General features: G+C 46.4%; 1 protein-coding gene across 1 annotated transcript in view; it reads left to right on the top strand.

Moving 5' to 3' along the window:
- Window positions 1–7,014: 7,014 nt before the first annotated feature.
- The window catches only part of FNDC1 (fibronectin type III domain containing 1), a 144,623-nt gene continuing 139,758 nt past the window's right edge, over window positions 7,015–11,879 (top strand). The window contains exon 1 of the mRNA XM_038001172.2: window positions 7,015–7,562. The gene's annotated coding sequence lies outside the window, so the exon portion shown is untranslated. The remainder of the gene's footprint in view (window positions 7,563–11,879) is intronic.

The raw sequence follows: 11,879 nt of genomic DNA, 5'->3' as shown, positions 1-11,879 counted from the left end.
AGACTTAGCTGCAACTTGAAAATTAATCTGGTCTATACTGCTCGTTTCCTAAATAAATAAAGACTCAAAATCAATAATTTCTTCAAGGTCTGGAAGTAGTCAGATTTTGTTTGAGCTTTTTTTTTGATGGAGTTTTACTCTTGTGACCCAGGCTGGGGTGCAATAGTGTGATCTTGGCTCACTGCAAACTCCACGTCCGGGGTCCAGGTGATTCTCCTGGCTCAGCCTCCCAAGTAGCTGGGATTACAGGCATGTGCTACCATGCCCGGCTAATTTGTATTTTTTTTTTTTTTTTAGTAGAGATGAGGTTTCACCATGTTGGTCAGGCTGGTCTTCAACTCCTGACCTCTGGTGATCCACCCACCTCGGCCTCCCAAAGTGCTGGGATTACAGGCGTGAGCCACCATGCTCAGTCTGTTTGAGCTCTTATAGTTTGCCAGCACATTAAAATATAGTCTTTGCTACTGCATTCATCCTTGGCCTTTGGTATACAGCTGGCATTCCATATCCAGGTGCATATTCTATTAATGGATGCCTTTAGTTTGTCTGGGTGCTACACATACGCAACAGACATCTAGTGGGAGTAGAATGACTTTCTCTATTGACCTTTGTACAGACTGAAGCTTATAATAGTGGTTTCCAAATACAGAAGCATCTGTTAAAAATTCAAAACTGAAGTTCCCTTCTTAAGGCTGCATGTTAAGGAAATCATATCTTTATCTTTAACCTTCTTTATTATTATTAATTAATTAATTAATTAATTTATTTTGAGACAGAGTCTTGCTCTGTTGCCCAGGCTGGAGTGCAGTGGCATGATCTCGGCTCACTGCAACCTCTGCCTCCCAGGCTCAAGTGATTCTCCTGCCTCGGCCTCCCGAGTAGCTGGGATTACAGGTACATGCCACCATGCCCGGCTAATTTTTGTATTTTTAGTAGAGGTGGGGTTTTGCCATGTTGGCCAGGCTGCTCTCAAACTCCTGATCTCAGGTGATCTGCCTGTCTTGGTCTCCCAAAGTGCTGGGATTATAGACATGAGCCACCGCACCCGGCCTCTAACTCTCTCTAAATAATGTGGAAGGAGAAGAATGATCTCAGTGCAGGAAAAGAAAAGCTGAAGTTAGTTTGGCACAGATTCTCAGTTCTGCAAGTTAAATTGTCTCTATTTCAGATTTTTCTGTGCTGAGATATTTACACATTTATTAACTGAAAGGTAAGGTAAACTGAAATAAAGGCAGCCTCTAGTGGGATGGCCTGTGTGAGTGGTCTGCTCTGTTACAGCATCTCCAGTGCTTTCTCACTGCCATCCTCATGGTTGTGGGGAAGCTGTGTTAGGACGTGGTGCTGCCTCTGGCCATATTTGTTTGGTTTAGAGGTGGATGAGTGGCTCTTCCTGGGCCAGGGACGTCTCCACACTGCTTCTGGCCACGGTAAGTCCTTGGTTCAGGAATAACCACCAGACCCAAATTAGGATAGAGCTGTTTTCTGGGAATTTTGCAAGTGGAATGAAGAGACGAAACCATCTCTTAAGTGTTAAGATTGTGAGAAGAAAAGTTGGCGATCCTTCAGGTGACCGTTTGCCACCCATGTGTTCTTGGGGAGGGAAGAGCAGTTTGCAAGAAGAAGGAGCAGAGCAGGAGGGGATGGAGGGGCCCTCTTGGCAGTGCCACCTCCTGGGGGTCCAGTTGTTTTCTAATTTGGTCATTGTGACTCTTTCCAGAATCTTCTTGTCGAATCCTAAAATCAATCCATTGTACAGGAAGCAGTTAGGGCTGTTTTCATGCTGCTGATAAAGACATACCCAAGACTGGGCAATTTACAAAAGAAAGAGGTTTAATGGTCTCACAGTTCCACGTGGCTGGGGAGGCCTCACAATCATGGCGGAAAGTGAAAGGCAGGTCTCACATGGCAGCAGGCAAGAGAAGAGAGCTTGTGCAGGGAAACTCCCTTTATAAAACCATCAGATCTCATGAGACTTATTCACTATCATGAGAATAACACAGGAAAGACCACTGCCATGATTCAGTTACCTCCCACAGGCTCCCTCACACAACATGTGGGAATTGTGGAGCTACAGTTTAAGATGAGATCTGGATGGGGACACAGCCAAGCGATATCAGGCTGATTTCTACAATATTTGACTAAAAACTTCCTAATGTATGTAGTTCATATAATTAGTCTTCTGCTAAAGAAGTTCTAGAAGACAAAACAAAATAAAAACCTTTCTTTGTGCATTTAAACAGGAAATGGCATAACCTACAGATGGCATTTACTCAGAGGGTGGTTAATTATTTTTTTACAAACATGTAGAGTTTGGTAATAATAGCAAGGGAATCTCCTCTCCTCAGCCCACTCCTCAGTATGCAGGACATTCACAATTACATTAAAATTATGTTTTTGAAGTTGTTTCTTCCATTCCATGTTTCTCAAAGGGGTAGTCTTATCTGTTGTCTTATTTTTATTTTTGACTCTAAAATTAGTTTTTGGTATTATCACTTTGAGTAGACACTATTATAGAAAGTAAACAGATACTTATCTATATTATCAAAAGTATAATTTGCTACATAATTTATTTATATTAAATAGAATGTTTTATACTTACATTATAAAAATTAACTATGATTAGTAGAGAAAATTTAAAAAATGTAGAAAAATAGAGGCAGATACATAAATGCTGGTCATATATTGGTATATTACTTGTCTGATTCTTTTCAATGCATTTTTACATAGTTGTGATTCTTTTAAAGACACAATTTTGTTTCCTTCCAGTTAAGATAAAATAGCATACACATTTCCATGTTCATCACAAGTTTTTTATGGTTTTTGTTATTATGTGTTATTTAATGTTATAGATGCACTGTAATTCAATCTGCCCACATAATTTTAAGGAATTAGACGCTTTCATATTTTTAACAATCATAAACAATGTCATAATAAATGTTTGTATGTACTTTTATAATATTTAGGATTATTAGCTTAGAACAAGTGTATTTCTGTACTAAAGCTTCTGATGATTTTAAACCTATTTATTCACGTTACCACTGCAAAAGGATTGCACCAATTCATTCCCCATCTAGTGTTGTTTAAGCGTGCCCACTTCCCCTGTGCTCACCAGCAGAGGGGGTGCTCATATTTAAAAATGTTTATTAATTTGATAGGGGGAAAATTTTTATCTTATAACTTGCTTCTATAAACATTATTGTAAGATTGAACATTATACAAATGTTTGTTAAAAAGATGTATTTCTTCTTTAATGATTTTTCTATTCATGGTTCTATTGCAGACATTTAAATGAAGGACTGTTTAGGTGAATAGCAGGAAAGTGGCATCTGACAATCAGCCCGACGTGGTCTTCCCTCAGTGCCATGGAAATACTGATGGTGATGCAGAAAATTATGAAAATTAATAGCACCACCAAAAATTAGTACTAAGAGGGAACCATTGCCAAACAGGGAAGAACATTCCAGAGCACAAATGTGGCCTCTTTTTATTTTGTTCCAAAAAAAATTTGTTAAGCAATATATCCATAATCCATATAACGATTCAAAAATGTAGAGAACATCTGTACAGTATTTAATAAAAATACAATATTGTCTTTTCTTTACAAAGAGAACACAAGTAATCATTCCTTGTAAGTAAAATGTAACATTCATGTTAAAGCTGCATCAACTTTTTGGATGAAATGTGGTTAAAAGTGAATATCATAAAATACATAAGAAGAAAGAAATATCATTAAAACTCTCTTCTGAATGGCAATATTTTTCTTACATTTCCCTTGCCTTCAAATTCCTCTTCGCACACATAATGAAGGCTAATAATTGTTGACTAAAAATTAGGAAATTAAGGAAAACCTTAAGCCTTCAATGCCCATAATAAATGTACCTCATTGTTTTATTCTAAACCATGATGACCTAACCTAGGACAGGGCAGACCCCTGGTTCTGTGGTCATGTGGGAAGCTGCTCTGGGCCAGTGTTATTGCTCCTGATGACAGGTCAGGAGGCCAAGTACAGCGGGGTAGTTGAATAGGACACAAGCTGTCTGCTGTCCCCATCCATCCCAGCAAGCCCTCCCACTGTCGCTGGTCTGTACAGCTGCTTTCGCTGTCCCAGGCAGACTGGAAGACACTCAGCCCCTGTGGCCCTGGCCAATCAATACTGGTCTTATGTCCACCTGCCCAGGGTCCCTGCCCAGCATGAGATGGACAGTCAGCGCTGCTCAGATGGCCACGAGGTTCCGCACTCAACATCTGTGTTCCAGGCAGCAGCACCACGAGCATAGTCACAGATATTGGGGGCTCAGTTTAACCAACTCTTTTTTTTCGTTTTTTCAATGCAGTGTGTTTCCTCGTATAGGAAAACTGGAGGATTTCCTCAAATTGCTGAGTGGTAATGTAGCACTGAGACCAGGCAAGATGATTTTCCTTCTCCTCTGAGTAAAACACTGCTTTCCTTACAGGCAAGTCACACAGCCATGGAGGACCCACATCTTTGGCTCAGATGAAGCTGCCAGAGTGACCCACTGGGTCTAGCACAGATGCCCTCAATCCAAGAGATGGGTCTGGAGCTGGGCAGGTGTGGAGGGGGGTCTGGTCCAAGATTAAGTCCCTGAATCACCCCTAGGAAGAGAGTGGCCAGGCCTTCTGGAGCAAGGCTCGGATGATGCAAGCAGTGTGGCTCCTGTGTCCTTGCAAGGCTGGGGCCAGGTCAGGCGGCATGACCTTCTTTTCCAACTTAACAGCCACTCTTGAGTGTCTCTCCCACTGGCAGACAGCCTTTCTGCCTACAGAAAGGCATTTGGTCAGGGTCCAAACTGTGTCCCAAGGAATTGTCTTATTCTGCTCATGTTTTCTTTTTTTTTTTTTTTTTTTTTTTTTTTTTTGCCAAAGCTATATGTGTATTATTTTGGTAATATTATTGTAACTGGCAAAAGTAAGCACTAAGAAGAGATAAGCACAGAAACTTAAAAAGAAAAGGTCAAAATTCAATACATGGGACGGTGCACAGTGGCAGGCAGGACGGAATCATTGCATGTTAAACAATAGCTTCCCACACAGAAGCCAGTCACCTTTCCTAAGAAGGCAGCGAGATCTCAGGAGGCCAGGTGATGATCAAAACTTAACCAGCCACCAGAACCTGCATCAGCAACACCACGTCTTTATGGTGACAGCAGTGAGAGCGAATGGTTCAAAAGTGGAGTGCAAACATCAGATTCACTTCTTCTTCTTCTTCTTTTTTTTTTTTTTTTTTAGATGGAGTCTTGCTGTCACCCAGGCTGGAGTGCAGTGGCGCGATCTCGGCTCACTGCAACCTCCACCTCCTGGGTTCAAGCAATTCTCCTGCCTCAGCCTCCTGAGTAGCTGGGATTACAGGTGCCCACCACCATGCCTGGGTAATTTTTTTATTTTTAGTAGAGACAGGGTTTCCCCATGTTGGTTGCGCTCATCTTGAACTCCTGACCTTAGGTGATCTGCCTGCCTTGGCCTCCCAAAGTGTTTGGATTACAGGTGTGAGCCACCGTGCCGGCCATGAGATTCACTTCTGAAGAACCTCCAGGTGCTGTTTTATCACAAACTCCCTGCACTTACCTATTTCTCTCCACAACAAATGGTGAAAGAGTAAAAAAAAATTTTCCTCACAATTTATTCTTCATAATCTTTAAACATCTGTAACAAAAAGCTGTCACTAAATTAAAATACATCTTTAGTTTCATGGCTGTGGCTGAGACAGGTGTGTGGAGTGGTGTGGCTGGCTCTCTCTGGGGCTTACCTGACCCTTTTTCTTCTGAGCTGCAGGAAGGCACCGGCTCTGAGGGAGCACCTTCTGGCCTGGGACCCATGGGGTGAGCTGCAGCAGCGGCCGATCACCCACCTGCACCTGCCTGGCACCTGCTGCCTGGGAAGAGTCTGCTTGTACCCACTTATCACACCCACGGGCATCTGAGAGCACGCCCTGCTCCCTCAGCTGGCTCCTGGGAAGCACAGTCAGTCCAGAAACATCCCTGGAACCAGGGGACTAGGAACCACGGGATCATGGATGTGGAGACCGTCCTCACCAGGACCATTGTGGGATGTTCTCCTTCTCATTCACTCCCTGTGATCCTCCTGCCGAGAGGGCCCCGTCTGAGAGACAGAGGTTCACAAGTCCCTTTCTGCTTTATTTCCTGTCTCAGTGACACGTTAGAAAACAGGAGGAAAAGATATAGATGCAGCCATGGGAAGGAAGCGAGGCTACCATTCCAAATGCCCCTCCCCATAAAGAAAAAAGGACTTAAATTGGGAATTTCTTGTCTCGGTTGTCTCCTAGGTTTCTTTCTCTGGTGTGAGGACAGAAACAGGCTTCCCTGCCTTCCCCAGGAACCTCTCCCTCCTCTGAAGGCCTGGGAGAACATTTCTGAGAGCTTGTAGTGCTCTTGGGAGCCACACTAGGCACCATCACGAACGTGTCACAACAGACCGCATGTGTGCATTCCTCTTCAGCTAGTACCAAAAAGAAGATTCCAAATCGGTTTGGTGAATGGTGATTAAACAAAAAGCACAGTCTAGCTTCCTAGCTTCCTTGCAGAACTGCTGCTGTGGCACGGCCAATTCACATCAAGGAGCCCTCTCGGACGTGAGCTGCGGGCCTGGCCACGCACAACACAAGCAGGGCAGGGCATTCACTGTTCATCAGCTCCCAGCAGCTGGACTCTCTTCACAGACACACAGACCCACGATCTTCGTGCTGTTACGGTCATTTCATCTTCACAGTAAAAGCGTCAGGAATTTCCAGAGAGACTGGACATCATCAGCCCGGCTGTTCCGCTGTCTCTTGTCGGTGCTCGCCACGGAACCAACAGCCCCTTTGGTAATGAAGAGCTCTTTACTCCTGAGGCAGGACTGCAGTCCAAGCCAAAAGGCAGGGCACAGTGACGCAGAGGCCACTCCCTCAGGGGAAGAGCCCCCTGCTCGCCCCAGGCCCATCTGAGGCCTCCCGGACACCAGCGCTTGGTGGCCGGAACCGGCATGGAGCTGAGTGCGCACGCGCGTCTCAGAGGCGGATGTGCTCCGGTGGTGCTGGGACGCCTGGATCCTGCGCTGTGCGAAACACTCCCGGAAAACTACAAACAGGCTACATGAAGGTGAGGCCTCGAGCTGCAAAGTGGTGGCTGTGGACCATGTTCAACCGTCTCCACCCGGCCTGTGCGCTTGGCCTGGCAGCCTGCGCTCACAATCGTCCGACCACGGCCGCTGGGCGCCCTCGGTGACTGCTGCCCACACACGGGGATCATCTTATAAAAAGTTACAGTGAAGTCAGGGTGGGTGGCGAGTGCCTGCAAGGTCGCCCCTCTGTGCCAACACAGCCTGGTGGCTTCTTGTTTTAGGAAACATCCAGAATTACAACTGACCATTGAGTTATTAAATATCAATTGAACAACGTAGTTTTAAAATGAAAGAAAATCTTGCAACACGAATAAAGAAATACGTGAATTCACTCTTCCAATCCGGCATACAGCTTCCCCTTCCTTCTTCCTGCTTTCCTGGACACACCGTGGACAGACCCATTTCTCTTTGGATTTCACGGTAAGGTAAGTGTGGCCACTGGAGGAAGGCAGAGGGTGGGTCTTACTCTGGTCACAGTGCTTTATTTACCAAACTGTAGATACACTGCCTTCCCCCCCCCCCCCCCCAGAAAAGGTTGTCGAACCCTTTTATCTTGGAGCATTTATGGGACCTGGATCCGACTGCGTGATTTTGGGAAATGCTTGTCTAAGGAGCTTTCAGGCTCTGTGTGAAGAGCTATGTATATACAGCCATGGTGTTTTCATAAGTAAAGACACTAGAGAGACTTTTTCAAATATCAAAGGGTTCAGAAACATTCTCTTAGGTGGCTCATTCTATTCATTTTGGGCCCTGGGGAAAGAGAACAAATAGTAATCTACATACCTCTATTTAAGTGGTATTGAGAAATCACACATCAAGGTAATACACTCTTAAGTAAAATATATCCTCTCGTTTTTCATGATTACTTGAAGGCCCTGGTGGAAGCTCTGCTCCAGCACAGGGAATGCCAGCCACCTGTGACACCATCTCAAGGTGGCATCGCCTCGAGCTGGGTCCTGCTCTTACTGTCGCCTGACAGCAGTACCCAGCCTGGCTCCATGCCTCCCCCGCCCCTGCCCCGCCAGCAGCCCTCTCTAAACAGAATGGCAATGCCGTTCCCGTGTTCATCCCTCCCCAGGCCACTGCGTGTGTCTCCGAGGAAACTGCCCCTTCCATTGTGGGAGGTCCGGCCCTGATTAGTCCCCAGAGACATACCTGGCAGGAGGCCCACGTGGACCCTGAGAGCAGACTTGAGGCCTCTGTGGCCAGGAATTTCAGGGCCCTGGGTGTCAAAAGGGGACCAGAGGGGTACATAATCTGTGGTGGGCACACCTCTTTGGCCTTCCAGATTCCTCAGCCGGTGGGAAGAAGTAAAGCCAGAGAGAGGCCAAGCATCACCCTCCAAAGTGGAGGCTAGGGGCAGAGGCTGCACGCTGGACTGTAAGGTGGGGCTGCCCTGAGCACTCCTGAAAATGTTTCCTGAAGATGTACTGCAACCAGGTGAAAGATGGAGTGAGAATGAGAACACAATGCTAGAACAGGGTGTGGGACTTCCCTCGAGCCAGGGCTTCTCCAGGTGTGGCCTATGGACTCCCAGGTCAGCACCAGGTCCTCAATGCACCCTGGCAGGCCTCGCCCCAGACCCTGGAATCCTAGACAAGCGGTGGCCCAGCAGTCTGTGTTTCCACAGGTCCCGAGTACTTGTGATGCAGCTGCTGAGCTGACCCCGCTCATTGCAGGAGTCCCGAGGAGACTTGCTTTCCTCCAGCCCATCCGCCCCCCATCAGCCTGGGGGCATCTGCCCTACAGCACTGGGGAGGAGCCACCTCCTTGTCTGGGAACAGCCAAGCCTCTGTGACAGATGAGGGTTCTTGTGGATTGTTCTTTTTGGAACTGGATAGCGCATCCGGAATTCCTTGCCATAGTTCTGTGCCTTGCTGGGGTCTGAGGTTCACAGGTCAGATGCTGCTGTCTGGTCCTTCCCAGCTGGAGAGTGAATTCCCTCATCCTCACCGGTAGCTTCTTGCTCTCCCCCAAGGAAGGCCCGTGCTTAGTAGGGAGAGAGGCCTATCAAGGTTGCCATCTGCCATGAGCTAAATTGTGTCCCCAACCCCCCTGCAAATATATATATTGAAGTCCTCACCCCCAGTACCTCAGAAAGTGATTGTACTTGCAGACGGGGTCTTTAAATAGGCGATGAAGTCAGTATGAGGTCATTAGGGTGGGTCCTAATCCAAGATGACGGGAGTCCTTGTAAGAAGGGAGTAGGACACAGACATGTACGGAGGGAAGACGCAGGCAGAGGAGGGCTGCCTGCAAGGCAAGGAGAGGGGTCGTCGGAAGACAGCAACCCTGCCACGCCTTGATTTTGGATTTCCAGCTTTCAAAATGGAAAGAAGATGATTTTTTGTTGTTGCTGTTGCTCAAGCTCCCCAGTCTGTGGCACTTTGTCATGGCCACCCCAGGTGACCAAGACACCATCCCATCTGACCTGCTCCCTAGGCCTGTCTTTCTGTCTGGGTGTCTGGTTTTCCTGTTGTGCTTTGTAACCCCGGATCTGATTCCTGACCTCTGTCTTTGGTGTTTACAGCAGCTACTCCTTGGCACTCTATGTAACTTTTTCCCTTCCCCTAAATACTAAAGAAAGTTGCATCAGGGTTAAGAAGCATCCCTTCCTCTCAGTCGTGGCTGGAGCTTCCTCAGCCACCACATTCTGTTATTAACGGCTTATGTTGTGTGTGGTCCTCTGGTTTCTTGTTAGTCTTTGAATGTTTTCTTATCGGAGCCTACAGGGTGGTAGCCCCACCTCTAGCGGCCCCTAACTGTCTTTATTCTTGTGTATAAAATTAAAATATCCAGGACTGTGAAAACTGAGTGCTGAGAGGCTCTAATTGTGGCATATTTTACACACACACGTACCCATGAAGACTTCTGGTTAAATTATAATTGTATGTGGATATACCTTCCTCTAGTACACAGCATGCTGAGTTTTTCTAGGACAGGGGCTGTTGTTTTTCTCTCTGTAGTCCCAGACTTAGGAGGATGCCTGGTATTTTGTAGGTGTAATTGTTATTTATTTATTTTTTTTTAAGAATGGATGTTTATGAGGGAATGGAAACTCCTAGTTTATAGAAACAAAACCATAATTTCCCATAATTTCAGCTTTACCAAACTTTCCTACCCAGAGGCCAGGACTTATCTCTTGACACAGAACTTTGTAAGTAGATTAGACCGCTTGTGGTCATTCTTGGAGCAGCTTCTCTCTATGCACTTGACTTTTGAATGCAACCTTGATTTTGATTCTTCACCCTCCTCTCTTTTGACTTTGGCCCCTTTCAGGATACACAAACTGCTGTCAAGGTCAGATTCATGGACAGGATCCAGGAACAACCATTTCCCACACTGGGCCACACAGAAGAACAAGATACATTGTGATTTCTGGTGCAAAGTGGAGATGAGGCTTTGTCTTGTGGCTGGAAGAGAGAGGGGGCTTAGGCAGAGCAGCTGGCAGAGAGGGGCCGAGGCAGGGGACGGGAAGGCTCTGGCACCCTTTCCAGAGAGGCAACTGTGGGCAGAAGCTGGAGGAGTTGTGAGGGGCTGGGCTTTGTGAGACCTGAGGCCCAGGCGATCCTGCTTTGGGGCAGAGATGGTGCAATGCTCTGGAAAATGGAGAGGAGGCCTTGCCCTCCAGCCGTGTGCCTGTGGAAGCAGCAGGGAGTCTGTGGCACCGGGGGCTGGAGCAAGCACCGAGGGCAGAAGGGGCGGCAGGTGGCTGTGGGCAGGGCACACAGGAAGGGTTTGGCCACAGTCCACGTGGGACACCCCTGGGATTCCAGCCACAACAGGGAAGGCTGTGAGTCAGGGCTGAGGGATGGCTCCTGCAATGTGGGTGTTGTTGCTGACCAGCCCTGGTTCTCGCCTCAGCCACCTCCCTGCCACAAAGGCTATGACATTTCCCCCGAAGAAAGTCAATGTGGGTGTACAGACATTTCTTATAAAGTCACATCACACCCCCACCAGTGGCTGCATTTCAGATATTAGGATCCCCACTGCTCCTTTCCACCACATCTTCTCTGGCGCCCTTTTGCTCATCATTCACAGTGGTGTCCTGCCCTTCCTCCGACTCCTTACACCTTCATTTTCCCCAATACCTGCTTAGTATTGATTTCTCTCATGTTTTCATGTATTGGTTTTGTTTGCTGAGCCAGATCATGGTGAGCTCTGTGAGGACGGGGACCTGGTCTTACATATCATCCTCATTTTTGTGAGAACACAGCTGCTGCTCGGGAATTGCTTGGTGGGTTGAATGAATGGTTTAGAAAGCAGAATATTTTTCTTTCTCTTCCTTCCTTCCTTCCTTCCTTCCTTCCTTCCTTCCTTCCCTTCCTTCCTTCCTTCCTTCCTTCCTTCCTTCCTTCCTTCCTTCCTTCCTTCCTTCCTTTCTTCCTTCCTTCCCTCCTTCCTTCTTCTCCTTCCTTCCCTCCCTCCTTTCTTTCTTTTCTTTCTTTTTCTTTCTTTCTCTCTCTCTCTCTCTCTTTCTTCTTCTCTTTCTTTCTTTCTTCCTTCCTCTTTCTTTCTTTCTTTCTTTCTTTCTTTCTTTCTTTCTTTCTTTCTTTCTTTCTTTCTTTCTCTTTCTTTTTTTTTCTCTCTCTCTTTCTTTTCTTTCTTTCTTTCTTCCCTTTCCTTCCCTTCCCTTTCCTTCCTTCCTTCATTTAACTTTCATTTTAGGTTCAGAGGAACATGTCCAGGTTTTTTATACAGGTAAACTTTTGTCATGGGTTTTTGTTATACAGATTATTTCA

This window comes from Chlorocebus sabaeus, chromosome 13, assembly GCF_047675955.1.
Source record: "Chlorocebus sabaeus isolate Y175 chromosome 13, mChlSab1.0.hap1, whole genome shotgun sequence".
NCBI classification, from domain to species: domain Eukaryota; kingdom Metazoa; phylum Chordata; class Mammalia; order Primates; family Cercopithecidae; genus Chlorocebus; species Chlorocebus sabaeus.
This window is presented reverse-complemented; position numbering and strand designations above follow the sequence as displayed.